Consider the following 20,675-nt stretch of genomic DNA (forward strand, 5'->3'; position numbering starts at 1 on the left):
TCACTTCAGTCTTGTGGCGAATCCTTCCTTCGTATCCTGCGATTTCCCGTGCCAGCAATGTAAACTGTGAGTCCGGCACCAACTGTGCTTCTTATAATGCAGACTTACAGCCCTTTCACTGTACTCCTCCACCTCCTTCTTCTGGAAGTTTCAACGATCTTGACGATGGCCGCCAAAGCATCACACTCGCTTCTGATGAAACGACTGTCGTCACTGCTCATTCTCACCAGACTTTTCACTTACTCTGAATGCCACATTTGTATGCAAAGAGTTTGCTCAAACACGTTACCACCTGGTGGCTGCCGATGACAACTGAATCAAGAGAGCTGGAAAGGAGTGCATTGATGAAGAATTAGACCAGTGTGTTGACACCAAGATACCTTTCTGCCAAAGACCCCTCATATACTCCTGGAACGTAATGGGATATGGTGAACCTTATTTAATGGGAACAGATTGAAAAAGAATCAATCGGAACTGACTGGAGCAGTTGAGAAGCATCATATCAATATGGGAACCAATGATTTCAGCAGTCAGCAAAAACATCCCAATGAAAAGCAGATCTGTCATTCAGACGTTAAGTGCGTGTCTCTGTCAAGGAAGTATCACCGATACATTTGAAGGCTCAACAAAGTCTGTACAGAAGAGCTGGGGATTCTCCTCCTTTGAGGACAAAGTCACTCATGAGACAACCCCAAAGAGAAGCACTTGTGAACACAAAAATCAGCAGTGTCTCCATTTGAGGTGATCTAAATGTTGACCGTCATGTTTGCTCTCTCACCTCGTGTGAAATTTCGTCAGGCAAAACCACCCCAACAAGTAGCACTTACTTAATGCAACAATAAAGTCAATGCTCTTATTAGGGTCATAATGATGACTTCATGACATGATGTCAAAGCAGACTCCTGGACAGAATGCACGAACATGTTGGATCTTTTCTTAACAATATCTTCAAGGATGGTTCGGATTTCATACATACACAACCAGCCAGGATGGAGCGCTTTGTGTTTTGAGTACACAAGCAAGTGTTTGTATCCGTCCATTCCTTCTTTCAGCCGATTATTGTCAAAATTTCATCTGCAAATTGACTTGTCTTGACTCGAATAACTCGCAACTTGAGACAACCCCAAAGAGAAGCACTTGTGAGTGTCTGAATCAATAGTGTTTCCATTTGAGGTCATCTAAATGTGCCCAAAAACAAATATTTCTGCAACAATAAAGTCAATGTTCTTCTTAGGTTCATAATGATGACTTCATGATCTCAAAGCAGAATCCTGGACGGAATGGGAGAACATGTTGGATCCTTTCTCATGTCAGTAAAATGTGTCCTCCACAGCCATCTCCAGCAACAACCACTTACTGACTTAAAGAGTCAAGTCCTTATTTAAGTTAGGGGTGGGACTTCCATCAAATAACTAGTCTGGGTTATCCTAAAGATTAATTTTCATTTGTCCTCATATATCTTTGATTAGGCTTTCGCTTCATTGGTCTGCAAAATTACCCCAACAAGTAGCACTTACTGCAATCGCACCCCAAGTCAGTGCTAACTTTACTCATTTAGCCAGTTCCACTGAACATGTGCATTGACACTGCTTAGGTTTGTCTTCGTGCCGAAGAACTCACAACCAAGACGACCCCAAAGAGAAGCACTTTTTAAGTCGACAATCATTAGATCTTTGATCTGGGGTTTCCCGATCGTGAGTTAAGTAATACCAACGTTAACGCAAGATAAAATAGAAAAAAGCAGATAACTGGAAAATGTCTCCGAATTTATTTTGTGCCTATTGTCAATTAGAACTGCCCCAACTAGAAGCACTTACTGATTTTAAACAGTCAAGTCGATGCAACTGTTAGGGTAATTCCAAAATCCGTGAAAAAAAAGACACACAGATCTTTATCAGCCTAGAAACCTCTTATGGATATTGGAACCCATGGTTTCAGCAGTCAGCAGAAATATCCACAAAGAAAAACACTGATGTCATTCAGAAATCAAGTGAGTGCCTCTCTATGAGCTCTATTTCTCGGTTCGTTAAATGGCCAGCTAAATCCATCCAGTGGGGTTCCAGGGTCTCCTCATTTGAAAAAAAAGGCACTCATGATACAACCCCAAAGAGAAGCACTTGTGAACACAAAACTCAGCAGTGTCTCTAATGTTGACCGGCATGTTTGCTCTCTCACCTCGTGTGAAATTTCGTCAGGCAAAACCACCCCAACAAGTAGCACTTACTTAAAGCAACAATAAAGTCAATGCTCTTATTAGGGTCATAATGATGACTTCATGACATGATGTCAAAGCAGAATCCTGGACAGAATGCAGGAACTTCTTGGATCTTTTCGAAAGAATATCTTCAAGGATTGTTGGGATTTCATACACATACAACCAGCCAGGATGGAGCGCTTAGTGTTTTTAGTCCACACGCAAGTGTTTGTATCTATCCCTTCCTTCTTTCAGCCTGTATTGTCAAAATTTGATCTGCAAATCGTCTTGTCTTGATTGGAATAACTCGCAACTGAGACAACCCCGAAGAGAAGCACTTGTGAGTATGTGCATCACTAGTGTTTCCATTTGAGGTCATCTAAATGTGCAAACAAACAAATGTTTCTTCTCATACGGTCTTTTAAATGCGTCCTTCATCACCAACAACCATAAATGCGGCTTTCCCCAAAAATAAACCAGCTATTAACTTGAAGAGTAAAGCCCTTATTTAAGTTAGGCGTGTGACTTCCATCAAAACACCAGTCTTGGTTATCCTCAAGATTAATTTTCATTTGTCCTCATAGATCTTTGATAAGGCTTTCGCTTCATTGGTCTGCAAAATTACCCCAACAAGTAGCACTTACTGCAATAGCACCTCAAGTCAGTGCTAACATTAGGGTCATTTTGGTTACAACTTTACTCATTTAGCCAGTTCCACGGAACATGTACATTGATACTGCTTAGGTTTGTCTGTGTGCCGAAGAACTCACAACCAAGACGACCCCAAAGAGAAGCACTTTTGAATTTGACAATCATTGGTACTTTGATTTGAGGTTATCTGAGTGTGAGTTGTTTACACAGTATTCAATATTAAAAAAGCTAAATTCCAACTCAGTCCGGTAAAGTGCCAAGTCAATGCTAAATTTGGATGGGTATACCTTTGCAATTATCTACCTTCTTTCCTCCTGTCGATCACTTCAGTCTTGTGGCGAATCCTTCCTTCGTATCCTGCGATTTCCCGTGCCAGCAATGGAAACTGTGAGTCCGTCACCAACTGTGCTTCTTATAATGCAGACTAACAGCCCTTTCACTGTACCCCTCCACCTCCTTCTTCTGGAAGTTTCAACGATCTTGACGATTGCCGCCAAAGCATCACACTCGCTTCTGATGAAACGACTGTCGTCACTGCTCATTCTCACCAGACTTTTCACTTACTTTGAATGCCACATTTGTATGCAAAGACTTTGCTCAAACACGTTACCACCTGGTGGCTGCCGATGACAACTGAATCAAGAGAGCTGGAAAGGAGTTAATTGATGAAGAATTAGACCAGTGTGTTGACACCAAGATACCTTTCTGCCAAAGACCCCTCATATTCTCCTGGAACGTAATGGGATATGGTGAACCTTATTTAATGGGAACAGATTGAAAAAGAATCAATCGGAACTGACTGGAGCAGTTGAGAAGCATCATATCAATATGGGAACCAATGATTTCAGCAGTCAGCAAAAACATCCCAATGAAAAGCAGATCTGTCATTCAGACGTTAAGTGCGTGTCTCTGTCAAGGAAGTATCACCGATACATTTGAAGGCTCAACAAAGTCTGTACAGAAGAGCTGGGGATTCTCCTCCTTTGAGGACAAAGTCACTCATGAGACAACCCCAAAGAGAAGCACTTGTGAACACAAAAATCAGCAGTGTCTCCATTTGAGGTGATCTAAATGTTGACCGTCATGTTTACTCTCTCACCTCGTGTGAAATTTCGTCAGGCAAAACCACCCCAACAAGTAGCACTTACTTAAAGCAACAATAAAGTCAATGCTCTTATTAGGGTCATAATGATGACTTCATGACATGATGTCAAAGCAGAATCCTGGACAGAATGCAGGAACTTCTTGGATCTTTTCGAAAGAATATCTTCAAGGATTGTTGGGATTTCATACACATACAACCAGCCAGGATGGAGCGCTTTGTGTTTTTAGTCCAGAAGCAAGTGTTTGTATCCGTCCATTCCTTCTTTCAGCCTGTATTGTCAAAATTTGATCTGCAAATCGTCTTGTCTTGACTCGAATAACTCGCAACTTGAGACAACCCCAAAGAGAAGCACTTGTGAGTGTCTGAATCACTAGTGTTTCCATTTGAGGTCATCTAAATGTGCCCAAAAACAAATATTTCTGTAACAATAAAGTCAATGCTCTTCTTAGGTTCATAATGATGACTTCATGATCTCAAAGCAGAATCCTGGACGGAATGGGAGAACATGTTGGATCTTTTCTCATGTCAGTAAAATGTGTCCTCCACAGCCATCTCCAGCAACAACCACTTACTGACTTCAAGAGTCAAGTCCTTATTTAAATTAGGGGTGGGACTTCCATCAAATAACTAGTCTTGGTTATCCTCAAGATTAATTTTTATTTGTCCTCATATATCTTTGATAAGGCTTTCGCTTCATTGGTCTGCAAAATTACCCCAACAAGAAGCACTTACTGCAATCGCACCTCAAGTCAGTGCTAACATTAGGGTCATTTTGGTTACAACTTTACTCATTTAGCCAGTTCCACGGAACATGTGCATTGACACTGCTTAGGTTTGGCTTCGTGCCGAAGAACTCACAACCAAGACGACCCCAAAGAGAAGCACTTTTTAAGTCGACAATCATTAGATCTTTGATCTGGGGTTTTCCGATCGTGAGTTAAGTAATACCAACGTTAACGCAAGATAAAATAGAAAAAAGCAGATAACTGGAAAATGTCTCCGAATTTATTTTGTGCCTATTGTCAATCGGAACTGCCCCAACTAGAAGCACTTACTGATTTTAAACAGTCAAGTCGATGCAACTGTTAGGGTAATTCCAAAATCCGTGAAAAAAAAGACACACAGATCTTTATCAGCCTAGAAACCTCTTATGGATATTGGAACCCATGGTTTCAGCAGTCAGCAGAAATATCCACAAAGAAAAACACTGATGTCATTCAGAAATCAAGTGAGTGCCTCTCTATGAGCTCTATTTCTCGGTTCATTAAATGGCCAGCTAAATCCATCCAGTGGGGTTTCAGGGTCTCCTCATTTGAAAAAAAAAGGCACTCATGATACAACCCCAAAGAGAAGCACTTGTGAACACAAAACTCAGCAGTGTCTCTCATGTTGACCGGCATGTTTGCTCTCTCACCTCGTGTGAAATTTCGTCAGGCAAAACCACCCCAACAAGTAGCACTTACTTAAAGCAACAATAAAGTCAATGCTCTTATTAGGGTCATAATGATGACTTCATGACATGATGTCAAAGCAGAATCCTGGACAGAATGCAGGAACTTCTTGGATCTTTTCGAAAGAATATCTTCAAGGATTGTTGGGATTTCATACACATACAACCAGCCAGGATGGAGCGCATAGTGTTTTTAGTCCACAAGCAAGTGTTTGTATCTATCCATTCCTTCTTTCAGCCTGTATTGTCAAAATTTAATCTGCAAATCATCTTGTCTTGATTGGAATAACTCGCAACTGAGACAACCCCAAAGAGAAGCACTTGTGAGTTTGTGCATCACTAGTGTTTCCATTTGAGGTCATCTAAATGTGCCCAAAAACAAATATTTCTGTAACAATAAAGTCAATGCTCTTCTTAGGTTCATAATGATGACTTCATGATCTCAAAGCAGAATCCTGGACGGAATGGGAGAACATGTTGGATCTTTTCTCATGTCAGTAAAATGTGTCCTCCACAGCCATCTCCAGCAACAACCACTTACTGACTTCAAGAGTCAAGTCCTTATTTAAATTAGGGGTGGGACTTCCATCAAATAACTAGTCTTGGTTATCCTCAAGATTAATTTTTATTTGTCCTCATATATCTTTGATAAGGCTTTCGCTTCATTGGTCTGCAAAATTACCCCAACAAGAAGCACTTACTGCAATCGCACCTCAAGTCAGTGCTAACATTAGGGTCATTTTGGTTACAACTTTACTCATTTAGCCAGTTCCACGGAACATGTGCATTGACACTGCTTAGGTTTGGCTTCGTGCCGAAGAACTCACAACCAAGACGACCCCAAAGAGAAGCACTTTTTAAGTCGACAATCATTAGATCTTTGATCTGGGGTTTTCCGATCGTGAGTTAAGTAATACCAACGTTAACGCAAGATAAAATAGAAAAAAGCAGATAACTGGAAAATGTCTCCGAATTTATTTTGTGCCTATTGTCAATCGGAACTGCCCCAACTAGAAGCACTTACTGATTTTAAACAGTCAAGTCGATGCAACTGTTAGGGTAATTCCAAAATCCGTGAAAAAAAAGACACACAGATCTTTATCAGCCTAGAAACCTCTTATGGATATTGGAACCCATGGTTTCAGCAGTCAGCAGAAATATCCACAAAGAAAAACACTGATGTCATTCAGAAATCAAGTGAGTGCCTCTCTATGAGCTCTATTTCTCGGTTCATTAAATGGCCAGCTAAATCCATCCAGTGGGGTTTCAGGGTCTCCTCATTTGAAAAAAAAAGGCACTCATGATACAACCCCAAAGAGAAGCACTTGTGAACACAAAACTCAGCAGTGTCTCTCATGTTGACCGGCATGTTTGCTCTCTCACCTCGTGTGAAATTTCGTCAGGCAAAACCACCCCAACAAGTAGCACTTACTTAATGACTTCATGACATGATGTCAAAGCAGAATCCATGAAAGAATGCAGGAACTTCTTGGATCTTTTCGAAAGAATATCTTCAAGGATTGTTGGGATTTCATACACATACAACCAGCCAGGATGGAGCGCTTTGTGTTTTTAGTCCACAAGCAAGTGTTTGTATCTATCCATTCCTTCTTTCAGCCTGTATTGTCAAAATTTGATCTGCAAATCATCTTGTCTTGATTGGAATAACTCGCAACTGAGACAACCCCAAAGAGAAGCACTTGTGAGTATGTGCATCACTAGTGTTTCCATTTGAGGTTATCTAAATGTGCCAACAAACAAATGTTTCTTCTCATACGGTCTGTTAAATGCGTCCTTCATCACCAACAACCATAAATGCGGCTCCCCCCCCCCAAAAAAAAAAACAGCTATTAACTTAAACAGTCAAGCCCTTATTTAAGTTAGGAGTGGGACTTCCATCAAAACACCAGTCTTGGTTATCCTCAAGATTAATTTTCATTTGTCCTCATATATCTTTGATAAGGCTTTCGCTTCATTGGTCTGCAAAATTACCCCAACAAGTAGCACTTACTGCAATAGCACCTCAAGTCAGTGCTAACATTAGGGTCATTTTGGTTACAACTTTACTCATTTAGCCAGTTCCACGGAACATGTACATCGATACTGCTTAGGTTTGTCTGTGTGCCGAAGAACTCACAACCAAGACGACCCCAAAGAGAAGCACTTTTGAATTTGACAATCATTGGTACTTTGATTTGAGGTTATCTGAGTGTGAGTTGTTTACACAGTATTCAATATTAAAAAAGCTAAATTCCAACTCAGTCCGGTAAAGTGCCAAGTCAATGCTAAATTTGGATGGGTATACCTTTGCAATTATCTACCTTCTTTCCTCCTGTCGATCACTTCAGTCTTGTGGCGAATCCTTCCTTCGTATCCTGCGATTTCCCGTGCCAGCAATGGAAACTGTGAGTCCGGCACCAACTGTGCTTCTTATAATGCAGACTAACAGCCCTTTCACTGTACCCCTCCACCTCCTTCTTCTGGAAGTTTCAACGATCTTGACGATGGCCGCCAAAGCATCACACTCGCTTCTGATGAAACGACTGTCGTCACTGCTCATTCTCACCAGACTTTCCACTTACTCTGAATGCCACATTTGTATGCAAAGAGTTTGCTCAAACACGCTACCACCTGGTGTCTGCCGATGACAACTGAATCAAGAGAGCTGGAAAGGAGTGCATTGATGAAGAATTAGACCAGTCTGTTGACACCAAGATACCTTTCTGCCAAAGACCCCTCATATACTCCTGGAACGTAATGGGATATGGTGAACCTTATTTAATGGGAACAGATTGAAAAAGAATCAATTGGAACTGACTGGAGCAGTTGATAAGCATCATATCAATATGGGAACCAATGATTTCAGCCGTCAGCAAAAACATCCCAATGAAAAGCAGATCTGTCATTCAGACGTTAAGTGCGTGTCTCTGTCAAGGAAGTATCACCGATACATTTGAAAGCTCAGCAAAGTCTGTACAGAAGAGCTGGGGATTCTCCTCCTTTGAGGACAAAGTCACTCATGAGACAACCCCAAAGAGAAGCACTTGTGAACACAAAAATCAGCAGTGTCTCCATTTGAGGTGATCTAAATGTTGACCGTCATGTTGGCTCTCTCACCTCCTGTCAAATTTCGTCAGGCAAAACCACCCCAACAAGTAGCACTTACTTAAAGCAACAATAAAGTCAATGCTCTTATTAGGGTCATAATGATGACTTCATGACATGATGTCAAAGCAGACTCCTGGACAGAATGCACGAACATGTTGGATCTTTTCTGAACAATATCTTCAAGGATGGTTGGGATTTCATACATACACAACCAGCCAGGATGGAGCGCTTTGTGTTTTGAGTACACAAGCAAGTGTTTGTATCCGTCCATTCCTTCTTTCAGCCTGTATTGTCAAAATTTCATCTGCAAATTGACTTGTCTTGACTCGAATAACTCGCAACTTGAGACAACCCCAAAGAGAAGCACTTGTGAGTGTCTGAATCACTAGTGTTTCCATTTGAGGTCATCTAAATGTGCCCAAAAACAAATATTTCTGCAACAATAAAGTCAATGCTCTTCTTAGGTTCATAATGATGACTTCATGATCTCACAGCAGAATCCTGGATGGAATGGGAGAACATGTTGGATCCTTTCTCATGTCAATAAAATGTGTCCTCCACAGCCATCTCCAGCAACAACCACTTACTGACTTAAAGAGTCAAGTCCTTATTTAAGTTAGGGGTGGGACTTCCATCAAATAACTAGTCTTGGTTATCCTCAAGATTAATTTTTATTTGTCCTCATATATCTTTGATAAGGCTTTCGCATCATTGGTCTGCAAAATTACCCCAACAAGAAGCACTTACTGCAATCGCACCTCAAGTCAGTGCTAACATTAGGGTCATTTTGGTTACAACTTTACTCATTTAGCCAGTTCCACGGAACATGTGCATTGACACTGCTTAGGTTTGTCTTCGTGCCGAAGAACTCACAACCAAGACGACCCTAAAGAGAAGCACTTTTTAAGTCGACAATCATTAGATCTTTGATCTGGGGTTTTCCGATCGTGAGTTAAGTAATACCAACGTTAACGCAAGATAAAATAGAAAAAAGCAGATAACTGGAAAATGTCTCCGAATTTATTTTGTGCCTATTGTCAATCGGAACTGCCCCAACTAGAAGCACTTACTGATTTTAAACAGTCAAGTCGATGCAACTGTTAGGGTAATTCCAAAATCCGTGAAAAAAAGACACACAGATCTTTATCAGCCTAGAAACCTCTTATGGATATTGGAACCCATGGTTTCAGCAGTCAGCAGAAATATCCACAAAGAAAAACACTGATGTCATTCAGAAATCAAGTGAGTGCCTCTCTATGAGCTCTATTTCTCGGTTCGTGAAATGGCCAGCTAAATCCATCCAGTGGGGTTCCAGGGTCTCCTCATTTGAAAAAAAAGGCACTCATGATACAACCCCAAAGAGAAGCACTTGTGAACACAAAACTCAGCAGTGTCTCTAATGTTGACCGGCATGTTTGCTCTCTCACCTCGTGTGAAATTTCGTCAGGCAAAACCACCCCAACAAGTAGCACTTACTTAAAGCAACAATAAAGTCAATGCTCTTATTAGGGTCATAATGATGACTTCATGACATGATGTCAAAGCAGAATCCATGAAAGAATGCAGGAACTTCTTGGATCTTTTCGAAAGAATATCTTCAAGGATTGTTGGGATTTCATACACATACAACCAGCCAGGATGGAGCGCTTAGTGTTTTTAGTCCACAAGCAAGTGTTTGTATCTATCCATTCCTTCTTTCAGCCTGTATTGTCAAAATTTGATCTGCAAATCGTCTTGTCTTGATTGGAATAACTCGCAACAGAGACAACCCCGAAGAGAAGCACTTGTGAGTATGTGCATCACTAGTGTCTCCATTTGAGGTCATCTAAATGTGCAAACAAACAAATGTTTCTTCTCATACGGTCTGTTAAATGCGTTCTTCATCACCAACAACCATAAATGTGGCTTTCCCCAAAAATAAACCAGCTATTAACTTGAAGAGTAAAGCCCTTATTTAAGTTAGGCGTGTGACTTCCATCAAAACACCAGTCTTGGTTATCCTCAAGATTAATTTTCATTTGTCCTCATATATCTTTGATAAGGCTTTCGCTTCATTGGTCTGCAAAATTACCCCAACAAGTAGCACTTACTGCAATAGCACCTCAAGTCAGTGCTAACATTAGGGTCATTTTGGTTACAACTTTACTCATTTAGCCAGTTCCACGGAACATGTACATTGATACTGCTTAGGTTTGTCTGTGTGCCGAAGAACTCACAACCAAGACGACCCCAAAGAGAAGCACTTTTGAATTTGACAATCATTGGTACTTTGATTTGAGGTTATCTGAGTGTGAGTTGTTTACACAGTATTCAATATTACAAAAGCTAAATTACAGCTCAGTCCGGTAAAGTGCCAAGTCAATGCTAAATTTGGATGGGTATACCTTTGCAATTATCTACCTTCTTTCCTCCTGTCGATCACTTCAGTCTTGTGGCGAATCCTTCCTTCGTATCCTGCGATTTCCCGTGCCAGCAATGGAAACTGTGAGTCCGGCACCAACTGTGCTTCTTATAATGCAGACTAACAGCCCTTTCACTGTACCCCTCCACCTCCTTATTCTGGAAGTTTCAACGATCTTGACGATGGCCGCCAAAGCATCACACTCGCTTCTGATGAAACGACTGTCGTCACTGCTCATTCTCACCAGACTTTTCACTTACTTTGAATGCCACATTTGTATGCAAAGACTTTGCTCAAACACGTTACCACCTGGTGGCTGCCGATGACAACTGAATAGAGACTGGAAAGGAGTTAATTGATGAAGAATTAGACCAGCGTGTTGACACCAAGATACCTTTCTCCCAAAGACCCCTCATATACACCTGGAACATAATGGGATATGGTGAACCTTATTTAATGGGAACAGATTGAAAATGAAACAATTAGAACTGACTGGAGCAGTTGATAAGCATCATATCAATATGGGAACCAATGATTTCAGCAGTCAGCAAAAACATCCCAATGAAAAGCACATCCGTCATGCAGACATTAAGTGTGGGTCTCTGTCAAGGAAGTATCACCGATACATTTGAAGGCTCAGCAAAGTCTATACAGAAGAGCTGGGGATTCTCCTCCTTTGAGGACAAAGTCACTCATGAGACAACCCCAGAGAGAAGCCCTTGTGAACACAAAAATAAGCAGTGTCTCCATTTGAGGTGATCTAAATGTTGACCGTCATGTTTGCTCTCTCACCTCATGCAAAATTTCGTCAGGCAAAACCACCCCAACAAGTAGCACTTACTTAATGCAACAATAAAGTCAATGCTCTTATTAGGGTCATAATGATGACTTCATGACATGATGTCAAAGCAGACTCCTGGACAGAATGCACGAACATGTTGGATCTTTTCTGAACAATATCTTCAAGGATGGTTGGGATTTCATACATACACAAACAGCAAGGATGGAGCGCTTTGTGTTTTTAGTACACAAGCAAGTGTTTGTATCCGTCCATTCCTTCTTTCAGCCTGTATTGTCAAAATTGGATCTGCAAATTGACTTGTCTTGACTCGAATAACTCGCAACTTGAGACACCCCCAAAGAGAAGCACTTGTGAGTGTCTGAATCACTAGTGTTTCCATTTGAGGTCATCTAAATGTGCCCAAAAACAAATATTTCTGCAACAATAAAGTCAATGCTCTTCTTAGGTTCATAATGATGACTTCATGATCTCACAGCAGAATCCTGGATGGAATGGGAGAACATGTTGGATCTTTGATCATGTCAGTAAAATGTGTCCTCCACAGCCATCTCCAGCAACAACCACTTATTGACATAAAGAGTCAAGCCCTTATTTAAGTTAGGGCTTTGGACTTCCATCAAAACACTAGTCTTGGTTATCCTATAGATTCATTTTCATTTGTCCTCATATATCTTTGATAAGGCTTTCGCTTCATTGGTCTGCAAAATTTCCCCAACAAGTAGCACTTACTGCAATCGCAGCTGAAGTCAGTGCTAACATTAGGGTCATTTTGGTTACAACTTTACTCATTTAGCCAGTTCCACGGAACATGTGCATTGATACTGCTTAGGTTTCTCTTCGTGCCGAAGAACTCACAACCAAGACGACCCCAAAGAGAAGCACTTTTTAAGTCGACAATCATTAGATCTTTGATTTTGGGTTTCCCGATCGTGAGTTAAGTAATACCAACTTTAACGCAAGATAAAATAGAAAAAAGCAGATAACTGGAAAATGTCTCCGAATTTATTTTGTGCCTATTGTCAATTAGAACTGCCCCAACTAGAAGCACTTACTGATTTTAAACAGTCAAGTCGATGCAACTGTTAGGGTAATTCCAAAATCCGTGAAAAAAAAGACACACAGATCTTTATCAGCCTCGAAACCTCTTATGGATATTGGAACCCATGGTTTCAGCAGTCAGCAGAAATATCCACAAAGAAAAACACTGATGTCATTCAGAAATCAAGTGAGTGCCTCTCTATGAGCTCTATTTCTCGGTTCATTAAATGGCCAGCTAAATCCATCCAGTGGGGTTTCAGGGTCTCCTCACTTGAAAAAAAAAGGCACTCATGATACAACCCCAAAGAGAAGCACTTGTGAACACAAAACTCAGCAGTGTCTCTAATGTTGACCGTCATGTTTGCTCTCTCACCTCGTGTTAAATTTCGTCAGGCAAAACCACCCCAACAAGTAGCACTTACTTAATGCAACAATAAAGTCAATGCTCTTATTAGGGTCATAATGATGACTTCATGACATGATGTCAAAGCAGAATCCTGGATAGAATGCAGGAACTTCTTGGATCTTTTCGAAAGAATATCTTCAAGGATTGTTGGGATTTCATACACATACAACCAGCCAGGATGGAGCGCTTAGTGTTTTTAGTCCACAAGCAAGTGTTTGTATCTATCCATTCCTTCTTTCAGCCTGTATTGTCAAAATTTGTTCTGCAAATCGTCTTGTCTTGATTGGAATAACTCGCAACTGAGACAACCCCAAAGAGAAGCACTTGTGAGTATGTGCATCACTAGTGTTTCCATTTGAGGTTATCTAAATGTGCCAACAAACAAATGTTTCTTCTCATACGGTCTGTCAAATGCGTCCTTCATCACCAACAACCATAAATGTGGCTTTCCCCCCCAAAAAAACAGCTATTAACTTAAAGAGACAAGCCCTTATTTAAGTTAGGAGTGGGACTTCCATCAAAACACCAGTCTTGGTTATCCTCAAGATTAATTTTCATTTGTCCTCATATATCTTTGATAAGGCTTTCGCTTCATTGGTCTGCAAAATTACCCCAACAAGTAGCACTTACTGCAATAGCACCTCAAGTCAGTGCTAACATTAGGGTCATTTTGGTTACAACTTTACTCATTTAGCCAGTTCCACGGAACATGTACATTGATACTGCTTAGGTTTGTCTGTGTGCCGAAGAACTCACAACCAAGACGACCCCAAAGAGAAGCACTTTTGAATTTGACAATCATTGGTACTTTGATTTGAGGTTATCTGAGTGTGAGTTGTTTACACAGTATTCAATATTACAAAAGCTAAATTCCAACTCAGTCTGGTAAAGTGCCAAGTCAATGCTAAATTTGGATGGGTATACCTTTGCAATTATCTACCTTCTTTCCTCCTGTCGATCACTTCAGTCTTGTGGCGAATCCTTCCTTCGTATCCTGCGATTTCCCGTGCCAGCAATGGAAACTGTGAGTCCGGCACCAACTGTGCTTCTTATAATGCAGACTAACAGCCCTTTCACTGTACCCCTCCACCTCCTTCTTCTGGAAGTTTCAACGATCTTGACGATTGCCGCCAAAGCATCACACTCGCTTCTGATGAAACGACTGTCGTCACTGCTCATTCTCACCAGACTTTTCACTTACTTTGAATGCCACATTTGTATGCAAAGACTTTGCTCAAACACGTTACCACCTGGTGGCTGCCGATGACAACTGAATCAAGAGAGCTGGAAAGGAGTGCATTGATGAAGAATTAGACCAGTGTGTTGACACCAAGATACCTTTCTGCCAAAGACCCCTCATATACTCCTGGAACGTAATGGGATATGGTGAACCTTATTTAATGGGAACAGATTGAAAAAGAATCAATCGGAACTGACTGGAGCAGTTGATAAGCATCATATCAATATGGGAACCAATGATTTCAGCAGTCAGCAAAAACATCCCAATGAAAAGCAGATCTGTCATGCAGACATTAAGTGCGTGTCTGTGTCAAGGAAGTATCACCGATACATTTGAAGGCTCAGCAAAGTCTGTAAAGAAGAGCTGGGGATTCTCCTCCTTTGAGGACAAAGTCACTCATGAGACAACCCCAAAGAGAAGCACTTGTGAACACAAAAATCAGCAGTGTCTCCATTTGAGGTGATCTAAATGTTGACCGTCATGTTTGCTCTCTCACCTCGTGTGAAATTTCGTCAGGCAAAACCACCCCAACAAGTAGCACTTACTTAAAGCAACAATAAAGTCAATGCTCTTATTAGGGTCATAATGATGACTTCATGACATGATGTCAAAGCAGACTCCTGGACAGAATGCACGAACATGTTGGATCTTTTCTGAACAATATCTTCAAGGATGGTTGGGATTTCATACATACACAACCAGCCAGGATGGAGCGCTTTGTGTTTTGAGTACACAAGCAAGTGTTTGTATCCGTCCATTCCTTCTTTCAGCCTGTATTGTCAAAATTTCATCTGCAAATTGACTTGTCTTGACTCGAATAACTCGCAACTGAGACAACCCCAAAGAGAAGCACTTGTGAGTTTGTGCATCACTAGTGTTTCCATTTGAGGTCATCTAAATGTGCCCAAAAACAAATATTTCTGTAACAATAAAGTCAATGCTCTTCTTAGGTTCATAATGATGACTTCATGATCTCAAAGCAGAATCCTGGACGGAATGGGAGAACATGTTGGATCTTTTCTCATGTCAGTAAAATGTGTCCTCCACAGCCATCTCCAGCAACAACCACTTACTGACTTCAAGAGTCAAGTCCTTATTTAAATTAGGGGTGGGACTTCCATCAAATAACTAGTCTTGGTTATCCTCAAGATTAATTTTTATTTGTCCTCATATATCTTTGATAAGGCTTTCGCTTCATTGGTCTGCAAAATTACCCCAACAAGAAGCACTTACTGCAATCGCACCTCAAGTCAGTGCTAACATTAGGGTCATTTTGGTTACAACTTTACTCATTTAGCCAGTTCCACGGAACATGTGCATTGACACTGCTTAGGTTTGGCTTCGTGCCGAAGAACTCACAACCAAGACGACCCCAAAGAGAAGCACTTTTTAAGTCGACAATCATTAGATCTTTGATCTGGGGTTTTCCGATCGTGAGTTAAGTAATACCAACGTTAACGCAAGATAAAATAGAAAAAAGCAGATAACTGGAAAATGTCTCCGAATTTATTTTGTGCCTATTGTCAATCGGAACTGCCCCAACTAGAAGCACTTACTGATTTTAAACAGTCAAGTCGATGCAACTGTTAGGGTAATTCCAAAATCCGTGAAAAAAAAGACACACAGATCTTTATCAGCCTAGAAACCTCTTATGGATATTGGAACCCATGGTTTCAGCAGTCAGCAGAAATATCCACAAAGAAAAACACTGATGTCATTCAGAAATCAAGTGAGTGCCTCTCTATGAGCTCTATTTCTCGGTTCATTAAATGGCCAGCTAAATCCATCCAGTGGGGTTTCAGGGTCTCCTCATTTGAAAAAAAAAGGCACTCATGATACAACCCCAAAGAGAAGCACTTGTGAACACAAAACTCAGCAGTGTCTCTCATGTTGACCGGCATGTTTGCTCTCTCACCTCGTGTGAAATTTCGTCAGGCAAAACCACCCCAACAAGTAGCACTTACTTAAAGCAACAATAAAGTCAATGCTCTTATTAGGGTCATAATGATGACTTCATGACATGATGTCAAAGCAGAATCCTGGACAGAATGCAGGAACTTCTTGGATCTTTTCGAAAGAATATCTTCAAGGATTGTTGGGATTTCATACACATACAACCAGCCAGGATGGAGCGCATAGTGTTTTTAGTCCACAAGCAAGTGTTTGTATCTATCCATTCCTTCTTTCAGCCTGTATTGTCAAAATTTAATCTGCAAATCATCTTGTCTTGATTGGAATAACTCGCAACTGAGACAACCCCAAAGAGAAGCACTTGTGAGTTTGTGCATCACTAGTGTCTCCATTTGAGGTTATCTAAATGTGCCAACAAACAAATGTTTCTTCTCATACGGGCTGTTAAATGCGTCCTTCATCACCAACAACCATAAGTGCGGCTTTCCCCCCCAAAAAAACAGCTATTAACTTAAAGAGACAAGCCCTTATTTAAGTTAGGAGTGGGACTTCCATCAAAACACCAGTCTTGGTTATCCTCAAGATTAATTTTCATTTGTCCTCATATATCTTTGATAAGGCTTTCGCTTCATTGGTCTGCAAAATTACCCCAACAAGTAGCACTTACTGCAATAGCACCTCAAGTCAGTGCTAACATTAGGGTCATTTTGGTTACAACTTTACTCATTTAGCCAGTTCCACGGAACATGTACATTGATACTGCTTAGGTTTGTCTGTGTGCCGAAGAACTCACAACCAAGACGACCCCAAAGAGAAGCACTTTTGAATTTGACAATCATTGGTACTTTGATTTGCGGTTATCTGAGTGTGAGTTGTTTACACAGTATTCAATATTACAAAAGTTAAATTACAGCTCAGTCCGGTAAAGTGCCGAGTCAATGCTAAATTTGGATGGGTATACCTTTGCAATTATCTACCTTCTTTCCTCCTGTCGATCACTTCAGTCTTGTGGCGAATCCTTCCTTCGTATCCTGCGATTTCCCGTGCCAGCAATGTAAACTGTGAGTCCGGCACCAACTGTGCTTCTTATAATGCAGACTTACAGCCCTTTCACTGTACTCCTCCACCTCCTTCTTCTGGAAGTTTCAACGATCTTGACGATGGCCGCCAAAGCATCACACTCGCTTCTGATGAAACGACTGTCGTCACTGCTCATTCTCACCAGACTTTTCACTTACTCTGAATGCCACATTTGTATGCAAAGAGTTTGCTCAAACACGTTACCACCTGGTGGCTGCCGATGACAACTGAATCAAGAGAGCTGGAAAGGAGTGCATTGATGAAGAATTAGACCAGTGTGTTGACACCAAGATACCTTTCTGCCAAAGACCCCTCATATACTCCTGGAACGTAATGGGATATGGTGAACCTTATTTAATGGGAACAGATTGAAAAAGAATCAATCGGAACTGACTGGAGCAGTTGAGAAGCATCATATCAATATGGGAACCAATGATTTCAGCAGTCAGCAAAAACATCCCAATGAAAAGCAGATCTGTCATTCAGACGTTAAGTGCGTGTCTCTGTCAAGGAAGTATCACCGATACATTTGAAGGCTCAACAAAGTCTGTACAGAAGAGCTGGGGATTCTCCTCCTTTGAGGACAAAGTCACTCATGAGACAACCCCAAAGAGAAGCACTTGTGAACACAAAAATCAGCAGTGTCTCCATTTGAGGTGATCTAAATGTTGACCGTCATGTTTGCTCTCTCACCTCGTGTGAAATTTCGTCAGGCAAAACCACCCCAACAAGTAGCACTTACTTAAAGCAACAATAAAGTCAATGCTCTTATTAGGGTCATAATGATGACTTCATGACATGATGTCAAAGCAGAATCCTGGACAGAATGCAGGAACTTCTTGGATCTTTTCGAAAGAATATCTTCAAGGATTGTTGGGATTTCATACACATACAACCAGCCAGGATGGAGCGCATAGTGTTTTTAGTCCACAAGCAAGTGTTTGTATCTATCCATTCCTTCTTTCAGCCTGTATTGTCAAAATTTAATCTGCAAATCATCTTGTCTTGATTGGAATAACTCGCAACTGAGACAACCCCAAAGAGAAGCACTTGTGAGTTTGTGCATCACTAGTGTTTCCATTTGAGGTCATCTAAATGTGCCCAAAAACAAATATTTCTGTAACAATAAAGTCAATGCTCTTCTTAGGTTCATAATGATGACTTCATGATCTCAAAGCAGAATCCTGGACGGAATGGGAGAACATGTTGGATCTTTTCTCATGTCAGTAAAATGTGTCCTCCACAGCCATCTCCAGCAACAACCACTTACTGACTTCAAGAGTCAAGTCCTTATTTAAATTAGGGGTGGGACTTCCATCAAATAACTAGTCTTGGTTATCCTCAAGATTAATTTTTATTTGTCCTCATATATCTTTGATAAGGCTTTCGCTTCATTGGTCTGCAAAATTACCCCAACAAGAAGCACTTACTGCAATCGCACCTCAAGTCAGTGCTAACATTAGGGTCATTTTGGTTACAACTTTACTCATTTAGCCAGTTCCACGGAACATGTGCATTGACACTGCTTAGGTTTGGCTTCGTGCCGAAGAACTCACAACCAAGACGACCCCAAAGAGAAGCACTTTTTAAGTCGACAATCATTAGATCTTTGATCTGGGGTTTTCCGATCGTGAGTTAAGTAATACCAACGTTAACGCAAGATAAAATAGAAAAAAGCAGATAACTGGAAAATGTCTCCGAATTTATTTTGTGCCTATTGTCAATCGGAACTGCCCCAACTAGAAGCACTTACTGATTTTAAACAGTCAAGTCGATGCAACTGTTAGGGTAATTCCAAAATCCGTGAAAAAAAAGACACACAGATCTTTATCAGCCTAGAAACCTCTTATGGATATTGGAACCCATGGTTTCAGCAGTCAGCAGAAATATCCACAAAGAAAAACACTGATGTCATTCAGAAATCAAGTGAGTGCCTCTCTATGAGCTCTATTTCTCGGTTCATTAAATGGCCAGCTAAATCCATCCAGTGGGGTTTCAGGGTCTCCTCATTTGAAAAAAAAAGGCACTCATGATACAACCCCAAAGAGAAGCACTTGTGAACACAAAACTCAGCAGTGTCTCTCATGTTGACCGGCATGTTTGCTCTCTCACCTCGTGTGAAATTTCGTCAGGCAAAACCACCCCAACAAGTAGCACTTACTTAAAGCAACAATAAAGTCAATGCTCTTATTAGGGTCATAATGATGACTTCATGACATGATGTCAAAGCAGAATCCTGGACAGAATGCAGGAACTTCTTGGATCTTTTCGAAAGAATATCTTCAAGGATTGTTGGGATTTCATACACATACAACCAGCCAGGATGGAGCGCATAGTGTTTTTAGTCCACAAGCAAGTGTTTGTATCTATCCATTCCTTCTTTCAGCCTGTATTGTCAAAATTTAATCTGCAAATCATCTTGTCTTGATTGGAATAACTCGCAAATGAGACAACCCCAAAGAGAAGCACTTGTGAGTTTGTGCATCACTAGTGTCTCCATTTGAGGTTATCTAAATGTGCCAACAAACAAATGTTTCTTCTCATACGGGCTGTTAAATGCGTCCTTCATCACCAACAACCATAAGTGCGGCTTTCCCCCCCAAAAAAACAGCTATTAACTTAAAGAGACAAGCCCTTATTTAAGTTAGGAGTGGGACTTCCATCAAAACACCAGTCTTGGTTATCCTCAAGATTAATTTTCATTTGTCCTCATATATCTTTGATAAGGCTTTCGCTTCATTGGTCTGCAAAATTACCCCAACAAGTAGCACTTACTGCAATAGCACCTCAAGTCAGTGCTAACATTAGGGTCATTTTGGTTACAACTTTACTCATTTAGCCAGTTCCACGGAACATGTACATTGATACTGCTTAGGTTTGTCTGTGTGCCGAAGAACTCACAACCAAGACGACCCCAAAGAGAAGCACTTTTGAATTTGACAATCATTGGTACTTTGATTTGCGGTTATCTGAGTGTGAGTTGTTTACACAGTATTCAATATTACAAAAGTTAAATTACAGCTCAGTCCGGTAAAGTGCCGAGTCAATGCTAAATTTGGATGGGTATACCTTTGCAATTATCTACCTTCTTTCCTCCTGTCGATCACTTCAGTCTTGTGGCGAATCCTTCCTTCGTATCCTGCGATTTCCCGTGCCAGCAATGTAAACTGTGAGTCCGGCACCAACTGTGCTTCTTATAATGCAGACTTACAGCCCTTTCACTGTACTCCTCCACCTCCTTCTTCTGGAAGTTTCAACGATCTTGACGATGGCCGCCAAAGCATCACAC

Source organism: Aulostomus chinensis, chromosome 9, assembly GCF_037954235.1.
Source record: "Aulostomus chinensis isolate RoL2024-O1b breed Wild chromosome 9, RoL_Achi_v1.0, whole genome shotgun sequence".
In the NCBI taxonomy this organism is placed as follows: Eukaryota; Metazoa; Chordata; class Actinopteri; order Syngnathiformes; family Aulostomidae; genus Aulostomus; species Aulostomus chinensis.